The 12,336-nt window shown below is 48.4% G+C and overlaps 1 non-coding gene across 1 annotated transcript; it reads left to right on the forward strand.

Annotated features, from left to right (window-relative positions):
* The first annotated feature begins 235 nt into the window (after positions 1-235).
* LOC112429150 (U4 spliceosomal RNA) lies at positions 236-376 on the forward strand. Its single transcript, XR_003021292.1, has one exon. It is a non-coding gene; the product is annotated as a U4 spliceosomal RNA (small nuclear RNA).
* Positions 377-12,336: the final 11,960 nt, after the last annotated feature.

The following is a 12,336-nucleotide window of genomic DNA, read 5'->3' on the forward strand; positions in this document are numbered from 1 at the left end:
CACGTTGATTTGCATAAGATTCCCCAGCGTCCCAAGCGAATGTTCTTATTATTTCCAAAATCTGAAGTTTGACACGAGATGTTCCAACAACAAGAAACCTCCCACGCAGATGGGCCTTAAATACGGCTGGTGGAGTGGGAACACGTCGTATCCACGGACACAGTGGCAGGTACTCACCCTCAATGTAATGGGAGACATCATCCGTGGGGGAGTGAGGCGCGAACTTGAAATCTCCAGCTTTGCGCAGTGGCAGTATCGTAGCCAATGAGGTTTATCCGAGGCGCGATTATTGCTAATTGAAAACTTTTCCCAATACCCCGCCATGACGACTTGAAATATAGTCGGCATTGGCAATTTTTGACAGTCTCTACGGAGACTGACTAATTTCACGTTTAAAATAAAAGGACTTCAGGTTGAATCTTTTTGTGTTAGTGGTCGGAGGTTGTATGGGGTTTTGTGTGGGTACTGTGCGTGTGGACACGTAATATTGGAAATTGGGTTCCCAGGCAGTTATCATTAATATTTATCCAAATGCAGCTAGCGAGTGAGCTACTCCACCTTCTTTGTCGCTGAAGGTCACATCTGTCTCAAAACAAACAAACAAACAAAAAATTGGATTATACTGTACATATAGTTCTATTACTTCCTTTTTCTTTCTGCTATACAATACATTGTGGACACATTTTCCATGCCAGCACCTAGTTCCCCTTTTCCCATATAGATGTGACCTACCAAGGTTAACCAATCCCCCATACTGGACATGTGAGTTGTTTCCAGTTTTCTTTTTTTTTTTTTTTTTTTTTTTTTTGAGACGGAGTCTCGCTCTGTCGCCCAGGCTGGAGTGCAGTGGCGCGATCTCGGCTCACTGCAAGCTCCGCCTCCCGGGTTCACGCCATTCTCCCGCCTCAGCCTCCCGAGTAGCTGGGACTACAGGCGCCCGCCACCTCGCCCGGCTAGCTTTTTGTATTTTTTAGTAGAGACGGGGTTTCACCGTGTTAGCCAGGATGGTCTCGATCTCCTGACCTCGTGATCCACCCGTCTCGGCCTCCCAAAGTGCTGGGATTACAGGCTTGAGCCACCGCGCCCGGCCTGTTTCCAGTTTTCCCATAAGCAATGCTATAATGAATACACTTGATGCTACATCGTCTTTCCTTTCTCTTGGGGTATTTCTGGGGGAAAATCTTTCTTTCTTTCTTTCTTTCTTTTTTCTTTAAACAGGGTCTTGCTCTGCTACCCAGGCTGGAGTGCAGTGGTGTGATCTTGGTTCACTGCAGCCTCGACCTCCCAGGCTCAAGCTATTCTCCTGTCTCAGCCTCCCGAGTAGCTGGGATTACAGGCATGTGCCACCACCCCCAGCTAATTTTTGTATTTTTTGTAGAGATGGGGTTTCACCATGTTAGCCAGGCTGGTCTTGAACGCCTAGACTCAAGCTTTATTGCCCGCCTTAGCCTCCCAAAGTGCTGGCACTATAGGCATGAGCTACCACGCAGGCCTGGGGAAAATTTCTTTTTTGAGATGGAGTTTCGCTCTTGTTGCTCAGGCTGGAGTGCAGTGGTGTGATCTCGGCCCATGGCAACCTCCACATCCTGGGTTCAAGTGATTCTCTTACCTCAGCCTCCCAGGTTCAAGCAATTCTCCTGCCTCAGCCTCCCGAATAGCTGGGATTACAGGCACCTGCCACCACGCCCGGCTAATTTTGTATGTTTAGTAGAGACGGGGTTTCACCATGTTGGTCAGGCTGGTCTCGAACTCCTGGCCTCAGGTAATCTGGGCCTCGGAAAAATTTCTATAGGTAGAATTGCCTCCTCAAAGGCCATGCTCACTTTGCATTTTAAGGGATATCCCCATACTGGCACCCCTAAGATTGTACCAATGTATTTGCCCAAAAAGCCACATATGAGGACATCTGGAGAAGGTTTGACATACACTTTTTTTTTTTTTTTTTTGTAGACGGAGTCTTGCTCTATTGCCCAGGCTAGAGTGTAATGGTGCGATCTCGGCTCACTGCAACCTCCACCTCCTGGGTTCAAGTGATTCTTTCACCTCAGCCTCCCAAATAGCTGGGATTACAGGCATGCGCCACCACGCCTAGCTAATTTTTGTATTTTTAGTAGAGATGGAGTTTTGCCATATTTGCCAGGCTGGTCTCGAACTCCTGACCTTGTGATCCACCTGCCTCAGCCTCCCAAAGTGCTGGGATTACAGGCATGAGCCACCATGCCCGGCCTGATGCATACATTTGTAAGTGTTCTGCAGCTTTCATGGGGCTGTCACAGGTCGTCAGGGAGGGGAAGAAGCGGGAGGGTAAACGTGTGCCCATTCTCCTGAGGCGCTGACTGTACAATCCAGCTTCAACCGAGGTTTGTCTTCCAGCTGTTTTCCAGGCAGAGAGAAGGGAGAAGGGGCTGAGTTGGGTGAGATAAAATGTCTCGGAGGGAGGAGAAATCTGGACTCATCCAAAACTTACTTTCTCCCTCTCCACCATATAGAGAATATCCTTGGATACATTAGCCACCCCACCCGCCATGAGGCCAACCCCCACCCGCTGGCTCCAGGGGATGGAAAAGTCCTACTACAAGGGCTATCTCAGCAGGGAAAGGGCCCACAGACCCCTAAACAATCTGCTTAGTGTTCAAGGCACTGCAGAATGTTAGCAAGAATCGCCAGCTTCTAGGATAAAAATATCCCGTGCCCAAGGGGCCCTCAGTGTCTGTCTCAAAACAGAGCTGGCTCTAAGCTCTACAGTTTCTCCATCACTGGGAAATTAACTGAGGCCAACTGAATTTTTTTTTTCCCCATGAAACTTTGAAGCCAGACTTGGGTTCAAGACCTTGCTTCGTTATTCTCTACTTGCGTGACCACCCTCACCTACCCTCACCTACCTTCACTCACCTACCCTCACCTACCCTCTGGTGCCTCAGTGTCCCTGGCTGTAAAAACAAAGAGTCCTGATTCTATCTCAGAGTTCAGCAGTTCTCCACCCTGACTATGTGTGCACGAAAACCACCTGAGGAGCTTTACAAAAATCCCTGTGCCCTGGCTGCATTCCAAACCCATTAAATCAGAATTTCTGAGGAATGGGTCAGGGCAAAAAAATGTGTATTACAGCTTCCAATGTTATGTTTCTCCAAGGAAGAGACCCACTACCAGAGAGATTTGGTGAGTTTTTTTTTTTTTTTTTTAGACGGAGTCTCGCTCTGCTGTCCAGGCTGGAGTGCAATGGCGCGATCTCAGCTCACTGCAACCTCCGCCTCCCGGGTTCAAGCAATTCTCATGCCTCAGCCTCCCGAGTAGCTGGGACTACAGGTGCCTACCACCACGCCCGGCTAATTTTTTTTGTATTTTTAGTAGAGACGGGGTTTCACCGTGTTAGCCAGGATGGTCTCGATCTGACCTCATGATCCACCTGCCTCAGCCTCCCAAAGTGCTGGGATTACAGGCTTGAGCCACCGCGCCCGGCCTCCCATTAGGTTTTAAAGACTTAACATGACACCTTACACATGTTAAACAATGTGTTCTCAATAATAATAATAATAATAATAATAATATATATCTATTTTTGAGATGGAGTCTCGCTCTGTCGCCTAGGCTGGAGTGCAGTGGCACAATCTCGGCTCACTGCAAGCTCCGTCTCCCGGGTTCACGCCATTCTCCTGCCTCAGCCTCCCGAGCAGCTGGGACTACAGGCGCCCGCCACCTCGCCCGGCTAGTTTTTTTTTTTGTAATTTTTAGTAGAGACGGGGTTTCACTGGGTTAGCCAGGATGGTCTCGATCTCCTGACCTCGTGATCTGCCCGTCTCGGCCTCCCAAAGTGCGGGGATTACAGGCTTGAGCCACCGCGCCCGGCCATTTTTTGTATTTTCAGTAGAGACAGGGTTTCACTGTGTTAGCCAGGATGGTCTTGATCTCCTGACCTCATGGTCCTCCTGCCTCAGCCTTCCAAAGTGCTGAGATTATAGGCGTGAGCCACTGTGCCCGGCAATAACAATAATTATTATTATTAATTTACAACAACTCGATTCAGCACTTGGGTGGCTGGATAAATTCCCAAACCTGTCCTTTTCCCTCTTAGCCCTAAAGTCTCACCTCTGTTCTTCGATGATGCTAATAGCTACAATTTCTCTGCCCCTTTCATGCATTTTTGTTTTTGTTGTTAAATCCACATAACAGGCCGGGCGCGGTGGCTCAAGCCTGTAATCCCAGCACTTTGGGAGGCCGAGACGGGCGGATCACGAGGTCAGGAGATCGAGACCATCCTGGCTAATATGGTGAAACCCCGTCTCTACTAAAAAATACAAAAAAATAGCCGGGCGAGGTGGTGGGCGCCTGTAGTCCCAGCTAATCGGGAGGCTGAGGCAGGAGAATGGCGTAAACCCGGGAGGCGGAGCTTGCAGTGAGCTGAGATCCGGCCACTGCACTCCAGCCTGGGCGACAAAGCGAGACTCCGTCTCAAAAAAAAAAAAAAAAAAAAAAAAAAAAAATCCACATAACAGCCATGGAAGGCATATATATGTTTTATTATCCAGATTTTCAAATAAGTCAACTGAGGCTCAGAGTGGTCAAGTCAGTTGGCCTCAAACCACACAACTACTAAGTATTAGACCTGTAGAACCTCACTCCTATTTTGCTGATGAGAAAAGCGGGGCTCAGAAAGGTGAAAGGTGAGGTATCATGCCTAAGACTACACAGTTGGCAAACAGAACTGGGATTTTTTTTTTTTTTTTTTAAGATGGGGTCTCACTCTGTCACTCAGGCTGGAGTGCAGTGGTGGAATCTCAGCTGACGGGACCTCCGCCTCCTGAGCTCAAGCGATCCTCCCACCTCAACCTCCCGAGTAGCTGGGACCACAGGCACCCACCACCACGCCAGGCTAATTTTTTGTATTTTCGGTAAAGACAGGGTTTCGCCATGTTGCCCAGGCTGGTCTCGAACTCCTGAGCTCAAGTGATCCACCCGCCTTGGCCTGAGGAGTACTGGGATTATAGGCTTGAGCCACCACGCCCCGCCAGAACTGGTATTGAAACCCTTGCCTGTTTTGGGTTTCCTGGACACCAGGGGTCTCTCCCAGAGGGCCAAAGTGTCTGGTAGGACCCACCCTCTGAGCCATGAGGCTCCTCCTTGAGATAAGCCGGGGGAGGCTGGAAACTACCCCTATTCTGGGGCCCTCAGCATACCTTTCCAAATACCAACCCCTCCTTCCAGAATGCTCTTCCCACAGCCTCCCTTTCGCAAAAAAATCAGGCCAGGGTTAGCTCTTTTCCAGGAAACATTTTTAAGTCTCAGTTGAATCATGCTTGAGCGGTTGAGGCCCCTCTTGTTAGTGTCTGTACTGCCTTTCTTTTCTTTTCTTTTCTTTTCTTTTCTTTCTTTCTTTTTTTTGAGATGGAGTCTCACTCTGTTGCCTAGGTTGGAGTGCAGTGGCGCGATCTCAGCTCACTGCAATCTTCGCCTTCTGGGTACAAGTGATTCTCCTGCCTCAGCCTCCTGGGTGGCTGGGACTACAGGCACGTGCTACCATGCCCGGCTAATTTTTTGTATTTTTAGTAGAGACAGGTTTCACTGTATTAGCCATGATGGTCTCGATCTCCTGACCTCGAGATCGAGGTCAGCCTCCCAAAGTGCTGGGATTACAGGCATGAGCCACCACTCACGGCCTGGCTCTCTCTCTTTCTGTTTCTCTTTCCCCCTTCCCCCCTCCCTCCCTCCCTCCCTTCCTTCCTTCCCTCCTTTTCCCTCCTCCCTCCCTTTCTCTCTTTCTCTCTTTCTTTCTTTTTTGAAACAAGGACTGGCTCTGTCACCCAGGCTGGAGTGTAATGGTGTGATCATGGCTCACTGCAGCCTCCAACTCCTGGGCTCAAGCAATCTTCCTTCCTCAACATCCGGAGTACCTAGGACTACAAGTTGGCAGCTCTACAACTGGATAATTTTTTAAGGTTTTGTGGAGATGGGCTGTTTTCCTGAACTCAAGCAATCCTCCCGCCTGGCTTCCCTAAGTGCTGAGCTTATAGGCACCAGCCACCACACCCGGCCAGTAGTGACATTGTTTTAAATGTACTTTTTAAAAATTTTTTATTTTATTTTATTTTATTTATTTTATTTTATTTTATTTTTTTGAAACAGAGTCTCCCTCTTGTCGCCCAGGCTGGACTGCAGTGGTGCGATCTCGGCTCACTATAACCTCCCACTCCTGGGTTCAAGCAATTCTCCTGCCTCAGCCTCCCCGGTAGCTGGGATTACAGGCATGCACCACCATGCCGGGCTAATTTTTGTATTCTTAGTAGAGACGGGGTTTCACCATGTTGGCCAGGCTGGTCTAGAACTCTTCACCTCATGATCCGCCTGCCTCGGCCTCCCAGAATGCTGGGATTACAGGTGTGGGCCACTGTGCGTGGCCTATTTTTTAAAAATATTACTTTGTTTTAGCAATAGATTAAGTTACATACGTAGGCCAAACTCAGTGGCTCACACCTATAATCCCAGCACTTTGGGAGGCCGAGGCGGGCAGATTACCTGAGGTCAGGAGTTTGAGACCAACCTGGCCAACATGGTGAGACCCCATCTCTACTAAAAATACAAAAAAATTAGCTGGGAACAGTGGCGCGCATCTGTAATCCCAGCTACTCAGGAGGTTGAAGCAGGAGAATCGCTTGAACCCAGCAGGCGGAGGTTGCAGTGAGCCGAGATGGTGCCATTGGACTTCAGCCTGGAGATAGAGCAAGACTCCGCCCCTTAAAAAAAAATCAAACTATGCGAAAGAGTACTTAGTGAAATCTCCTTTCTACTCTTGATTCCCAGCTACCCCATTCCTCCAGCCCCACCCCTCGCCAGATAACATTGGTAGTGTGCATTCTCCCAGAGTTGTTCCAACTTGTATTTTTTTTTTTTTTTTTTTTGAGACACGGCTTCACTCTGTCCTCCAGTCTGGAGTATAGTGGCACACTGCATCCTCCACCTCCTGGACTCAAGTGATCCTCCTACCTCCGTCTCCCGAGCAGCTGGGACTACAGGCACCCAACATCATGCCTGACTAACTTTTTTGCAATTTTTTTAGAGATGGGTTTTCACGGCCGGGTGCGGTGGCTCAAGCCTGTAATCCCAGCACTTTGGGAGGCCAAGACGGGCGGATCATGAGGTCAGGAGATCGAGACCATCCTGGCTAACACGGTGAAACCCCGTCTCTACTAAAAAATACAAAAAACTAGCCGGGCGAAGTGGCGGGTGCCTGTAGTCCCAGCTACTCAGGAGGCTGAGGCGGGAGAATGGCGTGAACCCGAGAGGAGGAGCTTGCAGTGAGCTGAGATCCGGCCACTGCACTCCAGCCTGGGTGACAGAGCGAGACTCTGTCTCAAAAAAAAAAAAAAAAAAGAGATGGGTTTTCACCATGTTGCCCAGGTTGGTCTGGAACTCCTGGGCTCAAGCAGTCCACCTGTCTTGACCTCCCAAAGTGTTGGGATTACAGGTGTGAGCCACTGCACCCAGCCTTGTATCTTTTTTTTTGAGACGGAGTTTCACTCTTATTTCCCAGGCTAGAGTGCAATTGCTTGATCTCTGCTCAACGCAACCTCCCCCTCCGGGTTCAAGCCATTCTCCTGCCTCAGCCTCGCGAGTAGCTGGGACTACAGGTATGCGCCACCACACTCAGCTAATTTTTGTTTTTTTTTTTTTTTTTTTTTTGAGACGGAGTCTCGCTCTGTGGCCCAGGCTGGAGTGCAGTGGCCAATCTCAGCTCACTGCAAGCTCCGCCTCCCGAGTTCACGCCTTTCTCCTGCCTCAGCCTCCCGAGTAGCTGGGACTACAGGCACCCGCCACCTCGCCTGGCTAGTTTTTTGTATTTTTTAGTAGAGACGGGGTTTCACGGTTTCACCGTGTTAGCCAGGATGGTCTCGATCTCCTGACCTCGTGATCCACCCGTTTCGGCCTCCCAAAGTGCTGGGATTACAGGCTTGAGCCACCGCGCCCGGCCCCCTAATTTTTGTATTTTTAGTAGAGATGGGGTTTCACCAAGTTGGCCAGGCTGGTCTTGACCTCCTGACCTCGTGATCTGCCTGCCTCGGCCTCCCAAAGTGCTGGGATTACAGAGGTGAGCCACCACGCCTGGCCTGTATAAGTATCTTACAAACATATTGTATCCCACTTTTTCCCACAAATGATACACACGTTACCTACATTTTTCAGTGTTATTTTTTCAGATCTTGGAGGCTGTTTCATATCAGTACATTTGAGCTTCCTGGGATCTTTTCTGTGGCTAATTTTCCATTGTAGGACTGTATGTGATTTAATTAACCAGCCCCCTATTGATGGATATTTGAGTTGTTTCCAGTCTCTTGCTCTTAAAAACAGTACTGCAGCTGGGCGCAGTGGCTCACGCCTGTCATCTCAAAACTGTGGGAGGCCGAGGCAGGCGGATCACGAGCTCAGGAGTTCGAGACCACCCTGGCCAACTTGGTGAAACCCCCATCTCTACTAAAAATACAAAAATTAACCGGGCGTGGTGGCTCACGCCTGTAATCCCCGCTACTTGGGAGGCTGAGGCAGGAGAATTGCTTGAATCTAGGAGGCAGAGGTTGCAGTGAGCCGAGATTGCGCCATCACACTCCAGCTCTGGGCGACAGAGCAAGACTCCATCTTGCGGGGGGAAAAAAAACAACACTGCAGTTAAGACCCCTGTACTATCTGGGGTGTCAGGCCTGGGAAGATCTGTGAATGGCCTGAGAAAGAGGAGAGAGGTTTGGGCTGGGGGCCAGGATATTGGGGTTTTCATCCTGACGCTACAACTAGTTATGCAGCCCAGTTCACTCATCTCCTGGTATCTCCATGTCGCCAGCCTTTCATTCGTTCAAAAATAGTTACTCAAACCTACCATTCCAGATGCTGGTGAACAAGCAGCAAACAAGACAGACATAGTCCTTGTTCTCATAGCCCTGACATTTTAATGGGGGAGGCAGAGACAAATAATAAACAATTACACACATAAACGCAGAACATAATGGCAGAAGGTGAACATCAACAAATACCAGGGTAAGGAGATCTGATTTGGTGGAGTACGGGGAGACTTTAGATAACACGTTCAGGACCCACAGAGGTGGCATGTGAATAGCTATGCGAGATCTGAGACCAGCTATGCCAAGATCCCAAAGTGCTGGGATTACAGGCATGAGTCATTGCACCTGGCCCAATAAAGTTGATTTTTTTTAACAAAACATAACATTGCCAGGTGCTCACGCCTGTAATCCCAGCACTTTGGGAGGCCGAGGGGGTGGATCTCCAGAGGTCAGGAGTTCGAGACCAGACTGGCCAACATGGTGAGACACAGTGTCTACTAAGAATACAAAAAACGACCCAGGCGTGGGGCGTTGATGGTAGTCCCAGCTACCCGGTAGGCTGAGGCAGGAGAATCACATGAACCTGGGAGGTGGAGGTTGCAGTGAGCCAAGATCACACCACTGCACTCCAGCCTGGATGACAGAGTGAGACTCTGTCTCTAAATAAATAAATAAATAAATAAATAAAATAAAATAAAATAAAAAAAGATAACATTAGGCTGGGTGCCGTGGCTCACACCTGTAATCTCAGCACTTTGGGAGGCCAAGGTGGGTGGATCACCCAAGGTCAGGAGTTCAAGACCAGCCTGGCCAACATGGCAAAACCCTATCTCTACTAAAAATTAAAAAAAAAAATTAGCCTAGCGTGGTAGCACGTGCCTCTAGTCCCAGCTACTTGGGAGGCTGAGGCAGGAGAATGGTGTGAACCTGGGAGGCAGCAGTTGCAGTGAGTCAAGATTGCACCATTGCACACCAGCCTGGGCGATACAGCAAAACTCCATCTCAAAAAAAATTTTAAAAAGATAACATTGGCTTATTGGTTTCTGGGTAGAAAATTGACAATAGGGGTCCAGTTTGGAGGTTCATGCAGTAATCCCAAGCAAGAGAGGGCAGTGCATGGCTGCACCTAGAGATATAATGGCGCAATGGTGCAACCATGCACCAGAGATATAACGGTGAAAATGAGGTGGTGGGGTGGGAATTGGGCTACACTTTGCAGATGGGCAGGCAGAACTGGGTGTGGAAATCGAGGACAGGAAGGAATAGAGGATGACTTCCAGGTGGGTACCTGGTCAATATGTGGGGTCCTTAAGTGATAGGAGGATGAAGGTGGAAATCCAGCCCCCTTCACCCGAGAAAAGGTTGGAGAATCTCTTGAGATCCATTTTGACCTTATAATACTTTTTCTTTAACTTTTTTTTTTTTTTTGAGATAGCTATCTCACTCTGTTGCCCAGGCTGGAGTGCAGTAGCCCAATCTCGGCTTATTGCAACCTCTGTCTCCCGAGTTCAAGTGATTCTATCTGACTCAGCCTCTCAAGTAGCTGGAATTACAGGTGCGCGCCACCACACCCGGCTAATTTTTGTGTTTTTAGTAGGGACAGAGTTTCACCATGTTGGCCAGGCTGGTCTCGAACTCCTGACCTCAAGTGATCTGCCCACCTCAGCTTCCCAAAGTGCTGGGATTATAGGCATGAACCACCATGCCCAGTCACAATTCTTTGTTTATAAGCCCTCCCAGGCAGGCATGCCATGTGGAGAAGACAATATCCCCATCTCACAGATGAGAAAACTGAGGCTAAGAGAGACTCTCCCAGGATCCCCAATTGGGAACTAAGGAAAACTGGAATTCTAGCTCTAGCTCAAATCTTTTTTTTTTTTTTTTTTTTTTTTTTTTTTGAGATGAACTCTTGCTGTGTCACCCAGGCTGGAGTGCAGTGGCACAATCTCGGTTCACTGCAACATCTGCCTCCCAGGCTCAAGTGATCCACCCATGTCAGCCTCCCGAGTAGCTGGGACTATGGGGCCTGCACCATCACACCTGGCTAACTTTTGTATTTTTAGTAGAGATAACGTTTTGCCATGTTGGCCAGGCTGGTCTTGAACTCCTGACCTCAGGTGATCCACCCTCCTCAGCCCTAAGCCTCCCAAAATGCTGGGATTATGGGCGTAAGCCACCACGGCCGTCCCTACATAGTTTTCTTTAAGTGGACCCACCTAAAAAAAAAAAAGTCCTGGCACGGTAGCTGCCCTGTAATCCCAGCACTTTGGGAGGCTGAGGTGGGCAGATCACGAGGTCAGGAGATTTAGACCATTCTGGCTAACATGGTGAAACCCCGTCTCTACTAAAAATACAAAAAATTAGCCGGCATGGTGGGCGGGCGCCTGTAATCCCAGCTACTCTGGAGGCTGAGGCAGGAGAATTGCTTGAACCCGGGAGGCAGAGGTTGCAGTGAGCCAAGATCGTGCCACTGCACTCCAGCCTGGGTGACACAAGGAGACTCTGTCTCAAAAAAAAAAAAAAAAAAAGTCCGAGTGGGCTGGCTCACGCCTGTAATCCCAGCACTTTGGGAGGCTGAGGCAGGTGGATCACTTGAGGTGAGCAGTTGGAGACCAGCCTGGCCAACATGATGTTTCTACTACAAATACAAAAATTAGCCAGGCATTGTGGTGCAGGCGTGTAATCCCAGCTACTCAGGAGGCTGAAGCAGGAGAATCAACTGAACCCATGAGGCAGAGGTTGTGGTGTGCCAAGATCGCACCACTGCACTCCAGCCTGGGCAACAGAGCGAGACTCTGTGAAAAAAACCCAAAAACCAAAACAAACAAACAAAAACCTTCTATTTATCCTAAACAATAATATTGGAACCATCACAGGTTTTATGTACTAATTAGATAATTTTCTAATACATAAACACATGACTATTAAAATAAGAAATCTGAGCTGGGCATGGTGGCTCATGCCTGTAATCCCAGCACTTTGGGAGGTCGAGGTGGGAGGATTCCTTGAGCCCAGGAGTTTGAGACAAGTTGGGCAACAAAGTGAGACCTCTGTCTCTGCAAAAAATATAAATAAAATAATAAAATAGATATTTGTACTAGCTGCAACCTCTCATTCCACCAGTGGCAGTTAGTCACACTACATTTGGGAGAATTATGCCTGGAACCACCCTACAGTGTTGCGCGTCAACTCAGTACTCGTGAAATATACATGATATATTTATCTAGATATAGCTGTTGTAGACCGCACTTTGCCAACACATAGTGAACGGACTAACACGACACTTAAACTTACACTTCTACTCCTTAAGAACTGACCTGCAGGAAATCATTAAGGAAGTGCTCCGAGATTTAGCTACAAGGATGTCCTCCTAGCATTGCTGATTGTAGTGAAAATTTGGAACTAACTAAATTTTATCAGGAGATTGGTTAAGTAAATCCTGGTACAATTATACAATGCAATGCTGTTTTACTCAAGGAATTGATGTTTCAGAAAAATGTTAAATGCCATGAAA

This window comes from Macaca nemestrina, chromosome 10, assembly GCF_043159975.1.
Source record: "Macaca nemestrina isolate mMacNem1 chromosome 10, mMacNem.hap1, whole genome shotgun sequence".
NCBI classification, from domain to species: Eukaryota; Metazoa; Chordata; class Mammalia; order Primates; family Cercopithecidae; genus Macaca; species Macaca nemestrina.